General features: G+C 41.3%; 1 pseudogene across 1 annotated transcript in view; it reads left to right on the top strand.

Annotated features, from left to right (window-relative positions):
- The window catches only part of LOC309384033 (ceramide synthase 4-like), a 68,572-nt pseudogene that overhangs the window by 21,183 nt on the left and 31,699 nt on the right, over nt 1-15,690 (top strand). Inside the window, exons 5-12 of the transcript in view lie at nt 1,036-1,093; nt 4,900-4,950; nt 6,328-6,420; nt 8,643-8,771; nt 10,254-10,360; nt 10,549-10,705; nt 11,172-11,285; nt 11,780-11,792. The product of the transcript in view is annotated as a ceramide synthase 4-like (transcript). The remainder of the gene's footprint in view (nt 1-1,035; nt 1,094-4,899; nt 4,951-6,327; nt 6,421-8,642; nt 8,772-10,253; nt 10,361-10,548; nt 10,706-11,171; nt 11,286-11,779; nt 11,793-15,690) is intronic.

Genomic DNA, 15,690 nt, shown 5'->3' with positions numbered 1-15,690 from the left:
TTTTATATTTTGATATGTTTATTAAAATCATATTTCAAAAGAAGAAGGGCATTTGTGGGATGCAAGGGAAAGCATCCCCGTTCAGCATCTTACAATACTGGTAGCAATGCATTGATTTTGGGTTTTACAGATTAGATTTGTTTCTTTGTTTGTTTGTCAAACATGTACAAGATAACAAGTATAGGTATGAACATAAACATGAACAAAGGAAGTAAACACAACTAAATGAGGACAGTAAGACAGGGATGGTAGGCAGACTGGTGCGCTTGTGCATGCCCCCTTTATGGACCTCTTAGGAATGGGGTGAGGTCCACGGTAGACAGTTTGAGGTTGAAGCTGTGAGGATTCAAGGCTGTAACAACGGGGTCGGGTAGAGCATTCCAGGCACTGAGCACTCTGTTGCTGAAGTTGCATTTTCTGCAATCGAGCATGAAGCGGTTTACCTTCAGTTGTATCAATTGTTTGCCCATGTATTATTGCGGCTGAAGCTGAAGAAATCATTGACAGGCAAGATGTTGTAGCAGACAACATTTGTGTACTATGCTTAGATCGAACCGCAGGTGGTGCAGTTCCAGATTGTCCAAGCCCAAAATTTCAAGCCTGGTGGCATAAGGGATTCTATTGTGATAGAGGAGTGAAGGACTCTTCTTGTGAAATATCTCTGAAGCTGCTCAATTGTGTTAATGTCTGATATGATAGATTGAAAGATCTTTATAGAAATGGCTTGTTCATATTATTTTGGAAAAGCAGAAAGCTGTGATTTGATGTTAATTCCTTATTCTACTGCAACAGAGAGAGTCAGTGCTTCTTTTTTCTCCTTTCCTTACTTTTCCTTACTTCTCTCTCCCCTTTCTCCTCCTATCTCACTGCATTTTATATTACTTTATAGCCTAATGGCTTCAGAAGTGAGGGCTGTTGGAGCAGTCTCAATCCTCTGCCAGCTTGACTTTGTATTCCCTTCTAGCACTAGAAGCTCTGGAGCTCCCATCCTGTTGTCCAATTATACCCTGATGCTTTTTTCTGATTGTTTTCCAGCTGGAGAACCGTGTACGCCATCATTCTCTCCTTCATGGCATTGGCCCTCTTTTACGATGTGAGTGCTAAATTTCCCTACTTCTGTTTGTCAAAAAACAAACAAACTGGTCAATGTAATGCAGGTATTGGACTTCTCTGCCTCCCACCTCCTAACATTTAATGATACATTTTTGATTACCAAAAAAGGGTCCAATTTTTAGCTCTTTCCAATATCTTTTTTTGAACTCTTTTTAATCAAAAACACAAAAAATAATCATCCTTCATTACATCTTGTAGAAAGCGTGTCGATTGGTTACAGATAACTTTCGTGAATTTCTTCCACAGTCATTACTTATAGTTCATATTAGATTATACACTTTAAATCAAAAATCTTTGTATATCTTACTATCAATGTACCACAATTCTCATTTGACTACAATTATTTAAACGTGCTTTTACCTCAAATTATTCATACTTAAAGACACAACCACATAATGGCATTTGTTGGCTATTTCAAAAATCCTCCAATAACATTACACTTTTATGACATATTCTAAGTAAAAGTCAATTAATACAATTTCTAAACCTTTTCCCCCCCTTTTCCCCCCTAACTCGCTGTTTAGAGTTTGTATCCAAGTTGCTTTTACCAATACCAGAGCATGTACATATTATTAAACAATATCCATTGACATTTCCTTGTTGTTATTATAATTGGCTAAAAATCATTTACTATTTATATCCCACCTCCTCTCATCAAACCCAAAAAGCATTACACCTTTATGACAAGACCTAAATAAAAGTTTGTTAATAAAATTTATAGGTCTTTTTCCCAGATTGCAATTTGCAATTTATATCCAAATTTCTTTTACTAGTTTGCCAATACATACATACATACATACATACATACATACATACATACATACATACGAATTTGAATTTGAATTTATTAGATTTGTTAGCCGCTCCCTCTCCACGAAGGGACTCGGGGCGGCGTACAATAAATAAAAACACATATTATACAATTAAAACATTTCACGGAGGAGGTGTCAAAATCGCATAGTACAATACATAGGAATAGTCATAATAGAATTAAAAATTAAAATACCCCAATATAAAATTACAAATTTAAAAGATTGCCAGGAGGATAAAGATGGAACCATAATATAAAAAGCCAGGCCGGCTAGTTGAAAAAGGTGAGTCTTGAGTTTTGAACGGAAGGAGCGGAGGTCGGTAGTAATCCTAATGTCGGGGGGGAGGTCATTCCAGAGGGCTGGGCCCATCACAGAGAAGGCCCTGCTCCTGGGCGCCGCCCTCTGGCACTGCTTAGTGGACGGCACCCGGAGAAGTCCCTCTCTGTGAGAGCGAATTGGTCGTAGGGATGTATGGGGCAGGATGCGATCCCGCAAGTAGCTAGGTCCTGTGCCATGGAGCGCTTTGAAGATGGTAATCAACACCTTGAAACGCACCCGATAGACCACAGGGAGCCAGTGCAGCTCGCGCAGGAGAGGTGTTATATGGGAGTATCTAGTACTCCCCATAATCACCCGCGCGGCTGCATTCTGGGCCAACTGTAGTCTTCGGGTGCATCTCAAGGGGGAGCCCCATGTAGAGAGCATTGCATATATATATATATATGCTGGTTTTGTTGTATTCGGGTCTTTTCCCGTGTAAGGTTGAGATTGTCTTTGCAACGTTTCGGCAGGATCTCACCTGCCATCTTCAAGCTTGGGCTTAAAATGGGAACGGAGCTGCCATCTTTCTGTAAGTCTTGGTGGGAGGGGATGGTAGGTGGGAGGAACATCTGGAAACCAGCCCTAGCCAACAAACAAACACCACCCACCACCCAAGCCGTTACAATACAAAACAACAATGCACACACGGCCTGCACCAATCAGCACCAATCTACCAATCATGATACAACCAAACAACCAATCATTCCACTTACTGAAACAAAGCCAGCACCCCATCCCCTCCCACCAAGACCAAGACCCGAATACAATATATATATATATATATATATATATATATATATATATATATATATATATATATATATATATATATATATATATATATATATATATATATATATATATATATATATATATATATATATATATATATATGATATAGAGATAGAGATAGAGATAGAGATAGAGATAGAGATAGAGATAGAGATAGAGATAGAGATAGAGATAGAGATAGATAGATATAGATATAGATATAGATATAGATATAGATATAGATATAGATAGATAGATAGATAGATAGATAGATAGATAGATAGATAGATACACACACACACACACACACACACACATATATATATATTGTTATTATAGTTAATTATTTGTTGATAAAAAACATTTAATAACAATCTAAAACAATCTAAGAATTACTAAATTCCTACTTATTGATCAACCAAAATTAACTATTTTTTATTATCAACTTTCATTGTCAACCTGCATCTTTCCAGTAACAAAACAGTCTTATCTCTCTTGCCAATTGTGGTGTCAGTCTTCTTTTTATCTCCTTTATAAGGTTTTTATAAACTTCTCTCTGCACTTTGTTGCTTGAGGGATCTCTCAAGTAATCTTGTTGCCCACCAGTTGTTATTAAAATTAGCTTGTCTTTGGTTGTCAATCATGCTTCTGAAAAAAATTCTCTTCTTAAATCCACCATCATTCCCCTTTTTTCTTCTTCTGTATCTTGGAATCTGGAGTAGAGCTCCAATTCGTCAAATTCCCTCTTCCATATTCCCTTCATTCCACTTTCGCCCACTTTCCCAAAAAGAAGAAGAAAAAGAAAAAAAAACTGGTAGCCACTGCCACTCTAGCCTTCTAGGCCTCTTTTATTTTTTATTTTTAGGTTGACTTAAGCACAAGTTCTTTTGTGCTCTTCAGAAGAGAAGGGTTCTGTTTTCCCCCCCTTTCTCTCCCCTGCCAAAATAGTTCTCAAAAGCACCTGAAAAAACAATGTGTGCCCTTGGCTCTTTATCAGTTTCTGTAAACAAATTGCAAACCCTTCAGCTACAAAGTCAGTAAGATCAAAGAGGAAAAAAGAAGAGATACGTTGTTTCAAAAACTCCAGCTTCTGCCCTCCGAGTGGCAGTGTTGCTACTTTTCACTTTCTAATATTTATCTCTGGCTTATAGGAAACAAAGTTCTTTAATGAAATTTAATAACAAGTAATAGGAAGAATTGTTAAAATAAAAAAGGAAGGTTTTAGTCCAGAAGTCAAAAAATAAAGTAACAAAAAGCAGAAGAAGAAAAAATTAGTCCGTTCACTTTAAGAGAAATGAAAAACATTGAGAGCACTTCAATCCACAAAGCATAGTTACAAAGAAAAAAAAAGCTTTCCAAAGCAATCCAATAAAAGTTAATTTCAACACTTAATTATTTTGCTTAAGGATCTAATTTGGCTTTTTAAAAAAGTTTCTTTGGGCATCTTTCCCAAAATAGAAAGAAATTCTTCACCAGATGGACTCACTTTCTCTTTTCACTTCCTTCCGGAGCCGTCCCGACTTCATCAGCCTGGGGCTGCCTGTTTATCGTCGGCTTGAAGAACTTCCTTTGGGTCAATCAGGGACTTTGCAGTGTCCCTGAGACAAGCAAGGCTTCGTCTTCCTGATCACTGTCTCTACGGGATGGTTTCGGTCTAAATGGACCGTCCAGTGGCAAAAGTGTCAATGGCGGTCTCGGAGTGTTGAGACCGCATATTGTATCATTGCGACGCTGGCTCCTCCTTCCAGCCCTTTCCAATATCTTAGTGACTACAGTTGCTTTGTGGTCTCCTTTCCCTTCCATCGTCCCCTTCATGTCAGATCTAAAGAAGTGTTGGTGGGCTGGTATGATGTCATTCCTAATGAATGGTGTCTTCTTGCAGAAACCCTGGTTCTGGAATGTCCGCGAATGTTTAGACCTGTACCCACAGCAGGTAAGGCATCAGGAGAAATTTGAACGAATATTTCAGTGGAAAAATGTCATACGAGGCCAAGTATGAGGAACATGTCCTGGGCAAAATCATTGGACTTTGCTGACTTTCTTGACAAATTTATCATCCAAAGGATGGAGGCATGAACTAGAGTTATAGCTATTTTGGATTTTGCTCACATTTGCAAACCAGTAGTGAAGGTAAGTTGATTTCACCCCTGAATTTGATATAAGAACCTGGGAAAACCCTGGAAAAGATATTCAAGGAGCAGATTTGTGAACATACAGAAGTGAATAATTTGGTTATGAGAAGACAGCAAGGGTTTGTTAGACAAATTGTGCCAAACAAACCATATTCCTTCTTTGATGAAATGACTAAATCAGTGGATAAAGGAAATGCTGTGGATATAGTATACTTAGACTCCAGCAAGGCGTTTGATAAAGTAGACCATAACCTCCTTTTTGGTAAGGTAGGACAATATTGGATAGACAGCATCACTACCCAATGGATTTGCAATTGGTTAACCAACCGCACTCAGCAAGTGGTCCTCAATGGAACAATGTCTAGATCAGTGGGTCTCAACCTTCCTAATGCTGCAACCCTTTAATACAGTTCCTCATGTTGTGGTGACCCCCAACCATAAAATTATTTTATGTTTTCCATATTTTTTTTGAAAATATGTGTTTTCTGATGGTCTTAGGTGACCCCTGTGAAAGGGTTGTTCGACCCCCAAAGGGGTCCTGACACGCAGGTTGAGAACCTCTGGTCTAGATAGAAACATGCAGTGGTAGTACCTCAAAATATTGTCCTGGTCCCAGTGCTCTTCAACTACTTCAAAAATGACCTAGATGAAGAGATGGAAGAGGCGCTCGAGGATGCTTTCCCCAAAGATGGGGGGGATTGTTAACATTTGGAATATCACGTCTGATTCTGGTTACCATGATGCCAAAAAGATGCTGAGGCCCTAGACAAAGTGAGAGAAGAGCAACAAAGATGATATGGAGTCCAGAGGATAAATTGCATGATGAATGACTAATGGAACTACTATATGTATGTTTAGGCTAATGAAGAGAAGACTGATGGGAGACTTGTTAACTGTCTATGAGGACTAGAAGGACCATCACAGGGTAGATTTATTCTCTACAATACCCGAGGGCAAGACAAAGAAAAATTGGTCTGGATAAATCCTTTTCAGGCATGAAATGTTAAGAGAAGCCCCATGCACACGGGGGCTCTCTAGGACAGTATTTCCCAAACTTGACAATGTTAAGACAAGTGGAATTCTCCAACCACCATGAACACAATACTAGGATATTGTCTTCACATTGAAAGCTCACAATTGGGACTACATGTCACCCTTTGTCCATTTATGCATTGCAGCCTACCCAGGTGAGCCTTTTGGGCTATTACCTCCTGCAGAACTCCTTCTATTGGTCCTTGGTCATTACAGTGCCTTTTGACATCAAACAGAAGGTGAGTGAGTGATCTCCTTCTATTGGTCCTTGGTCATTACAGTGCCTTTGACATCAAAGAGAAAAGACGTGGTCCTTCTGGTTAGGAAACCCCATTCAGATTCCAGAAGGAAATGTGTGTCTACCAGCATTTATGCCTTTCAATTAATTTATGCAGCAGCCCATCTGGCCATTGCAGCTCAGGTAGTTCATTTGAAAACTCCACAGTCAATCAAATAAAGAGGAGAAGTAAAACAAAACAAAGTAAGGGACAAAGATAGTTTGGTGCATCTTAAGGTGCAAAACTATATGCTACAAAAATCGTGGGTATGACCTTTAAGGGCTCATAGGGCAGTGTTGGCTAATCTTTTCATTGTGCCAAAATGGCGCAGTGCACAAATGTGTCCATGCATGCGTGCCACAAAAAGGTAGGGCAGCTACCCGGTGTGCATGCATGCATGAGCACACCAAGAAGTTGATCTTGCAGTTTCCAATGCACAAATGCGCACTGGCCAGCTGGTCTTCATGCGCACATGCATGCCAGAAACCAGAAGATCAGGTGGCCATTGTGCATGAGCACCAGTGGTGGGTTTCAAAGTTTTTTTAGAACCTCTTCTGTAGGTTTGGCCTGCTTTGTGGGAGTGGCTTGCTGGCCATGTGACTGGGTGGGCATGGCCAAATTGTAAAATGTGGTGAAACTCACTTAACAATGCTCTTGCTTAGCAACCAAAATGTTGGTTCAGAAACTCTGGCTTTGAAGTGTGCAAATCTTAAAGCTGTCAAGTTACAAGACCCTTGCCCCCTAACCCTTTAGAAAAAAAATACCCCAGGGGTGTTCAAACTTGACAGCTTTAAGACTTGTGGACTTCAACTCCCAAAATTCCTCCTCCAGTCTTTTTGGCTCAGGAACTCTGGCATTGGAAACACGCGTCTTAAAGCTGTCAAGTTACAAGACACTTGCACCCTTAACCCTTTAGAAAAAAAAACCCAGGGGTGTTCAAAGTTGACAGCTTTAAGACTTGTGGACTTCAACTCCCAAAATTCCTCCTCCAGTCTTTTTGGCTCAGGAACTCTGGCATTGGAAACACGCAAGTCTTAAAGCTGTCAAGTTACAAGACCCTTGCCCCCTAACCCTTTAGAAAAAAAATACCCCAGGGGTGTTCAAACTTGACAGCTTTAAGACTTGTGGACTTCAACTCCCAAAATTCCTCCTCCAGTCTTTTTGGCTCAGGAACTCTGGCATTGGAAACACGCGTCTTAAAGCTGTCAAGTTACAAGACGCTTGCACCCTTAACCCTTTAGAAAAAAAACCCCAGGGGTGTTCAAAGTTGATGGCTTTAAGACTTGTGGACTTCAACTCCCAGAATTCCTCCTCTCACTCTTCATCTTGATGATGTGCGGATGGGCGGGGGGAGGGAGCTGGAACCGGTTCTAAATGGCACTGTAGATTTGTGGAACCTCTTCTATAAAAGAGGTTAGAACTGGCAGGAACCCACCCCTGATGTGCACACCAGAAACTGTAATATCATCTTCCCAGCTCATGCATGCGTACCAGCTTGTTGCTCTTTCAGTTTCCAGGGTTCTGCGCACGTGAAGACTATCCAGCTGGTGCGGCAGAGCCCGGAAGAGCAACAACGTGCGACAGCTTGAGAGAGATGGCTCTGCATGCCACTTCCAGCACGTGTATGATTGGTTCACCATCACGGTCATAGGGCAAGAGTTTTTGAAGCAATGTACCTCATATGGGCTAACATATGTAATGCACCCAAATCTGGCATAGATGAAGTTGTGCCTCCTTTGGTGCTCCTGGCTGCTCCTGTGCTGCTAAATGAGATTATATGATCTTCATTTTCAATTTTCTGTGGCAGTTTCCCAGCCAGTCTCACAATCCCTTGCTACCTTCCTCCTCCCAGCAGCAGCCAGATACTTGTTTGCTGGGAAGGGGAAGGGGGAAAGGAAGAGAAGGGAAAAGGAAAGAAGGAAGGTGGGAGGGAGGGAGGGAGGGAGGGAAGAGAAGAAAGAAAGACAGGAAGAAAGAAGACAGGAAGAAAGAAGACAGGAAGGAAGACAGGAAGTATTTCCATTACTCTTCACAAGGTTCCCAAAGGCAAGGAAATATCTGAAAGAATGATTCAACAGGACACAGTTGTCTAATTCCACTCAAACCCCTTCCTCATAATGGGATGCATGGCCTCCCCAGAGAAGCAACAAAATCAATAGCTCAGTTGTCTCCTCTTCCTGCAGGACTATAATATGATAATTGTCCACCATGTGGTCGCCGTCTCCCTCACCAGCTTCTCCTATTGCGCCAATTTCATCCACATAGGTTCATTTGTCATGTTCCTACACGATGCTCCCGATTGTCTGCTGTATGTAAGTTAATGCTCAAGAACACTCTTCCTCTACCCTAAGATTTTAAAAAAAGAATATTCTTCTCCTTCCTCTCTTTTTGAAAAAAAAGCAACCCAAAACAAAACCCTCATCCATGTTTTTTGGAAAGAGGAAATCAATCTAGGAAAGAAATTATACCAGCCTTCTCTTGCCTGCAGTCTGCCAGGCGTGCTGGGATCAGATGAATAATTGAAGCTATAAGTCCCAATCTGGAAGGCTTCTTTGAAGGTCGAGAAAAGGCAAAAAGAAAATAGTAATTCAGAGAAAGAAGCAGCATGGGAAAAAAATGGGGGCTGAAATTGTTTCAAATTTTAAATATCCAGTTTTGAGTTTGAAAGCATGATTGCTCTGTATTCAACACAGAATGTTTGGAAATGAGCTAACCTTCACTTGTGGGAGACTGAAATATTCCCATCAGGCTTTCCTTGCAAGCTGGTCTGCATCCAGGTTTCTCTTTAGCGTTTTCATATTCTGCAAACTACAATTCCCAGGATCCCACCGGGAGACACAATACAGGTGCTTCAGCCTAAACCCACAGAAATTTGCTATCATATTCTGAAAGACAAGTGTTCTCACAACAGGAGCCTCAGCCACTCAACAATTTCTGTCCCAAAGATGCTTTTTCAGGAGGCAACTGGGCTTTCTGTTTTTTTTTTTTTCTTTTGAAGACATTTCGCTTCTCATCCAAGAAGCTTCTTCAGCTCTGACTGGATGGTGGGGAATGGAAGGATTTAGACTCCTTGCAGACAGCTGGTCATTTGCATTCTTTCACTGAGTTGTTGAGGCCACTTGAAGGTTTATCTCTGTCCTCAGGGTCATGAGTGATGTGAATGGGTATGGAGCAGTGGTGGGATTCAAATAATTTAACAACTGGTTCTCTTCTCTAACGGCTGGGTGGGCGTGGCCATGGTGGGCGTGGCCAGGGGTTGTGACAGGTAGCACTCGGCATCCTGCACCCCCTGGGAGGAAAAACAGGCTGCATGGGGAAGCGCTGCCACCCCCACGCCCCATTTTGGGCCTAATAGGCCTCTCTGCAGCCTCCTGGGAGCCGAAACGGGGTGCATGGGGACTTCTGGAAGGGGCAGGAAAGGAAGGGGAGGAGCCAGTCAGCAAATTAACAACCAGTTCACCTGAACCGGCCCAAACTGGCTGTATCCCACCCACCACTGGTGTGGAGCCTCCTTAGCTGCAGCCAAATGGCACAACCTCCAAGTGACCTCAACAAGTCAGTGAAAGGATGCAAAGGACCAGCTGTCTGCAAGGAGTACAAATCTTTCCATTCCCCACCATCCAGTCAGAGCTGAAGAAGCTTCTGGGATGAGAGGAGAAACATCTTCAAAGAAAAACTAGGAAGTCCAGTTGCCTCTTGAAAAAGCATCTTTGGGGCAACCAGGACTTGAATGACTGAGAATCTCACTAGACATCAACAACAATTTCTGCTTCTTTTTCTCTCTTTTTCCCCAGAGTGCAAAGATGTTTACCTACCTGAAGTGGCAGAAAACCTGCGACACACTCTTTATCCTTTTCGCCCTGGGATTCATCTTTGCTCGTGGCATCTTTTTCCCTTACAGGTACGTTTTGGGAATGCATGGGAAAAGGGCAGGAATTTGACAGCACAATTGCAGTGGCATCTTTTTTTGACATTTCTCCTCACATCTTGGGACATCTTTTTTATATTGTGATGACCAGAACTGGATGAAAAATACGGAGGAGATAACCATTTTCCTCTTTCTTTTTCCATCCCTTCTCTCTCCTCAAGGGTTATCTACAACACATATTACTATTTGGCGGAACTCCACCAGCCTTATTTTGGCTACTACTTCTTCAACGCCCTCCTGATGTCCGTGTATCTTCTCAATGTTTTCTGGTCCTGCCTGATCCTCCTCATGATTTATAGGTTACTGATCCTTGGCAAGGTAAGGACAGAAATTGGGCATTCATAAATTGGACCCTCAGCACTCATGAAGGTGGAAACAGAAGGCACATGTTGGGGAGACAAGGAGAAGGCCACCCATTACTCTAGTTGAACCCTGCTCCAATTTCATTTTCATTCCAGGTTGGGTCTGCTGCAGGATTCCTTGGTCCTTCTGATGCTCACTCTTGTCTCTAATTTCCCCCAGTTTGAACTGTAGATTATAAGCTCTGCAGGGCACTTGAACACTGGGCCCTATCTAAAAAAATGCAATGCAATGTAGAGAAAAGTAAAGTATTACCTGTAGGCAAGAGAAACCAAAAGGACACATACAGACTGGGTGAAATCAGGCTTAATAGCAGTAGTAACCATGGGAGGGATCTTGGAGTCTTAGTGGACAGCCAGTTAAATATGAGCCATCCATGTGCGGCAGCAGCCAAAAGAGCCAGTTCTCTATTTCTCTGTTGTAGTTGGGAAACGATGTGCGGAGCGACTCAGAGAGCAGCGAGGAGGAAGACGTGGATGAATGGATCAGAAGGCAGAACAAAAGCAAAAACAAAACAGCACCATTGTCAAGGAATTGCGTAGCAGATGTCCAAATGAAGCCATAGACACTAACATGAACTTCTAGTTTTACATAAATAAATATGCTTGGGATTAGTATTTACAGCAGACAGGGATGCCACACGGAGGAGGGGGTCAAGCTGTTTTCCAAAGCACCTGAAGGCCAGACAAGGAAAAATGGAAGGAAACTGACCAAGGAGAGATTCTACCTGGAAATAAGGAGAAACTTCCTGATAGTGAGCACAATCAACCAATGGAACAGAAGTTGTTTTTGGAAGCTTCATCACTGGAGGCTTTCAAGAAGAGATTGGACTGCCATCTGTCAGAAATGGTGTAAGGTCTTCTTGGGCAGGGGGCTGGACTAGATGGCCTATGAGGTCCCTTTCAACTGTTACTCTAATTCTATTCTATTTTCCATTTCCATTTCTTATTCCTATTCCAATTATTCCAATTATTCCTATTATTCCAATTATTCGAATTATTCCTATTATTCCTATTTCTACTCTGTTGTCAGGCAACATCATGAGGTAAATCAAACAACACACAGCGCCCACAGAAGATAAAGGTGGGGAAAAGGGGAAACTCCCCCTTTACACCCAGGGCAACCAATCATAGCACAGATTGCCTCATGCGGGAGACAGCTCTCTCTGCAATGGAGCTGTGTGCATGAGTATGTGCTTGCCAGCCACTTGCATGAATCATCCCCTCTTCTTCCCCCCACCTGTCTGCAAAGCCGGAAACATTGGGAAACTCTGCCCTAGGATATAAAATGAGAACGAACACCCCCTCCTTCTAGCACTGATGAGGTCACCTAGTTTGGTCATGAAATGTCTGCCAGAAAACAAGCAAATTGTTTGGGTCCCATAGATCTCTCTTGGGACGCTGCCATTCTGGTGGGAGGGGGCAGGCTTGGGGACATTCTTTTGCATGAGGTTTTCCTTTGTTCCTTTCATGGCTTCGATGTACTTTTGGGGGAATTGGGAGGGGGGAAAGAATGTACCTCTGGCCATCTGTTTTGTCTCACCACTGGAGAAGCAAGACGGTGGCACCTGGGAACTGCCTGTTATCACCTTCTCAGCCTAAAGTTCTCACCACATCTTCTCACCTTGGGATTGGCTCGAAGTTGAACTGGACTTTGGGAGGGGCCTCGGAGAAAGTGGTTTAACCTAACACTTTAGTGAAATTCAGATCCTGCCTACACTCTGTCTGCTATCACTGTCCTCCAATAAAAGTTCCTTTTGAAATGCTTTTCGTTTCAAGAGTTCTGCTTTCCTGAAAAGGATGGTGAAGCAGGGCCTTACACAAGGTCAGAGAGCACCAAGAACCTCTCACTTCAACCCTGAGCCAACATAACATACGGTTTGGCTAGTCTAGAGAAAAGAAGGACTAGGGGGGACTTGATAGCAACATTCCTATATTTGAGGGGCTGCCACAAAGTAGAGGGGGAGAACTGATTTTCCTTTTTATCATATGTGGTCGTTATATACAAATGCCAAGGATTTTTGGCATCAGATAAAGACATGGTTGGAAGAGATGTTAGATCAAAACCAGAACTATTCCTATTAGGAATAATAAAAGAAAAATATAGTAAAGGAGTGACATATTTAATGCTGCATGTGATAACCGCAGCAAGATTAGTATATGTGCAAAATTGGAAAACCAAAAATGTCCTCATCAAAGAAGAGGTAATAAAGAAAATTTTGGATTTTGCAGAAATGGACAGACTGAGACTAGAAATCAAAAATAGAGTTGAAACAGAATATTATGGAATTTGGAACAAAATGTATCAATGGTGGGAAATAAGGAAAAGGAGTCAGAGACTCCTTTTGAGAATTGTAAAATTGGAGCTGGATAATACATAGGTCAATATATAAGTGAGGATAAGGGATGTGTTAATAAGGGGAAGTAATACGTTAATAAGATTCATGTAGCTATGTACAATAAGTGGAAACTGAACTTGTTGTTATGTTAAAATATGTATGAAAATGACAAAGCCAGAAAGGTTGCTCTATGTCCAATGCTTTTAATGCTTATTCAATTTTTTTTAAAAAAAAAGTGCTAGGAGGGAGTGGGGTTTGCAGTGGAGGAGGAGGGAAAGGAGGAGGAGGGAAAGGTGGTGGAGAAGGAGGAGGTGGAGGAAGAGGAGGATAATTGTGGGGGCCTTGGTGATCTCTGAGCTTGTTTTCTTGCAGACATTTCATTACTTAACAAGGTATCATCAGAAATGCTAGGAGATGAACCTGTCGTTGCAGTGAAATGATGGACAATCTTGGGGCTCCAAGATTTGCCACCAAATTCCGGTCACTGGACGGTCCAATTTGGACCTAAACCATCCCAAAGAGACGGTGACAGGAAGAGGCACATCTTGTTGAGCCCAGAGACACCTGCAAAGTCTCTGGTGATCTGGGAAAAGCCCCTTTTGCCGGTGGCTACGAAGCAGCCATAAGGTTGGTGAAACTGCTGACAGCTCCGCAATGCAAAAGGCAGGAGAGAAGCATGTCGTTTTGGTGAGAGTTTTCTATTTTTTCTATTTGAGAGAACACCCTAAATGAGAAGAATTAAGTTAAAAAGAAGACTGATGAGAGAGTAAGCAGTGAACGTAAGACATAGTCAAAGTGAAAGTTTCCTCTTTTTTCATTTTTACTCCTGGAAGCTTGACTGGACTTTCAAGGGAGCTCATTTTTAAATGGGACTGGTTTATTTATTTATTTTTTCTTTTTCCATTTGGACTCTTTGGATAATTAAGTCTTATTATTTAAGAATTTCCCCTTTTCTACCAGACTAAGGACAACCAAACACAAAAAACAGCAAAGTTAAATAGAAAACCACTCCCAAAATCCTTCTTTAAAATGATTGACGAAGTTGACCTAAAAGATGTCTGGAGAGAAAGAAACCCTACTAAAAAACAATATACTTTTTATTCATAGACATTTATCCTGCTTAGAATCGACATGATATGGGTTATGATGGAATTGGCCTGTAACATCCTGGAAATTGAGATTGAAACAAGAACTTGGGGAGACCACAATCCATTGACAATTAAATAGAAAGTACAAAGGAAAAGATCTAGATGGACATTAAACAATACCATATTAAAAGAGAAAGATTTTGCTCAGAAAATGGAAAAGGAGCTGGCTTTCTTCTTTAAAGTAAATAGAAAAGAAGATACTTCAATGCAGAACCTCTGGGATACAATGAAGGCCTACATCAGAGGTTTGATAATAGACTATACAAGAAAGAGAACCATAAAGAAAAGACAGGACCAGATGGGCTGCCAGTCGAATTCTGTAAGACACTGCAGGAATCATTGTCTCTTCTATTACTAGAAGTTATGAACAAGGTAATGTCAGAGAGGAAGATACCCAAATCATGGTCAGAAGCATATATTACACTCTTACAAAAAGAGGAGGCTGACTTACTACAAATCAAGAACTATAGACCTATTTACAATACAATACAATACAATAGTAGAGTTGGAAGGGACCTTGGAGGTCTTCTAGTCCAACCCCCTGCCTAGGCAGGAAACCCTATACCATTTCAGACAAATAGCTATCCAACATATTTCCCTATTAAATTCAGATTACTAGTTATTTGCTTCAATACTGGCAGAACAACTCAAAAAATATTTAAATAGTTTTATTCATTCTGATCAAAATGGGTTTCTACCAAAGAGACAAATTAAAGACAATATGAGAATAATCCTAGACACCTTGGAATATTATGAGGCACACCCCGAAAAACAAATGGCTTTGATGTTTTTAGACACACAGAAAGCATTTGACAATGTCAACTGGCATTTTATGTTGTTACAACTGGAACAGAATGCAGAATTAAATCAGTCCAAGGCAGAGCTAACCTTAAAGTTCCAATTTAATAAGACAGACATGTTGGCACAAACTCTGGAATCCCAAATCTAAAAGCTTCCTAGGATTCCACCCATTGAAAGTTCATGATCTTATCCCCACACCCATAAATCCATCACATGATCCAATCTTCCTCTGCCACGCTGGCATTTCTATCCATCTACTTCCAGTCAGATGCAGAGGTGCAGAGACAAAGAATGACCTTGATTTCTAGAAAGGAATGACAACAACACATTCCACAATTCTACTCCTTACTATTCCCCCTCCCAATTACTACACTAATGAAACAGCAGAGAAAAATAATAGAGAGTGTGGCAGGCCAAAAATCCTAAAAGGGATATAACTGCAGGCCTGACACAGACGGGTTTTGGCAAGAAATTTACCCAAGCCATACAAACTATATACCACAAGCAAACAGCAAAGATACTGATAAATGGAGAAATGACAGATTATATTGAAATAAAGAAATGGATGAGACAAGGTTGCCCACTATCACCTCTAGTCTTCAAGGGCAGCCCAATGTGGAGAACATGATAGTACTCCCAATGGGAAGTGATCAAGA

This window comes from Natrix helvetica, assembly GCF_964273705.1.
Source record: "Natrix helvetica genome assembly, chromosome: 1".
Taxonomy (NCBI): Eukaryota; Metazoa; Chordata; class Lepidosauria; order Squamata; family Natricidae; genus Natrix; species Natrix helvetica.
Note: the sequence above shows the minus strand (reverse complement) of the source record. Positions and strands in the feature narration are given on the sequence as shown.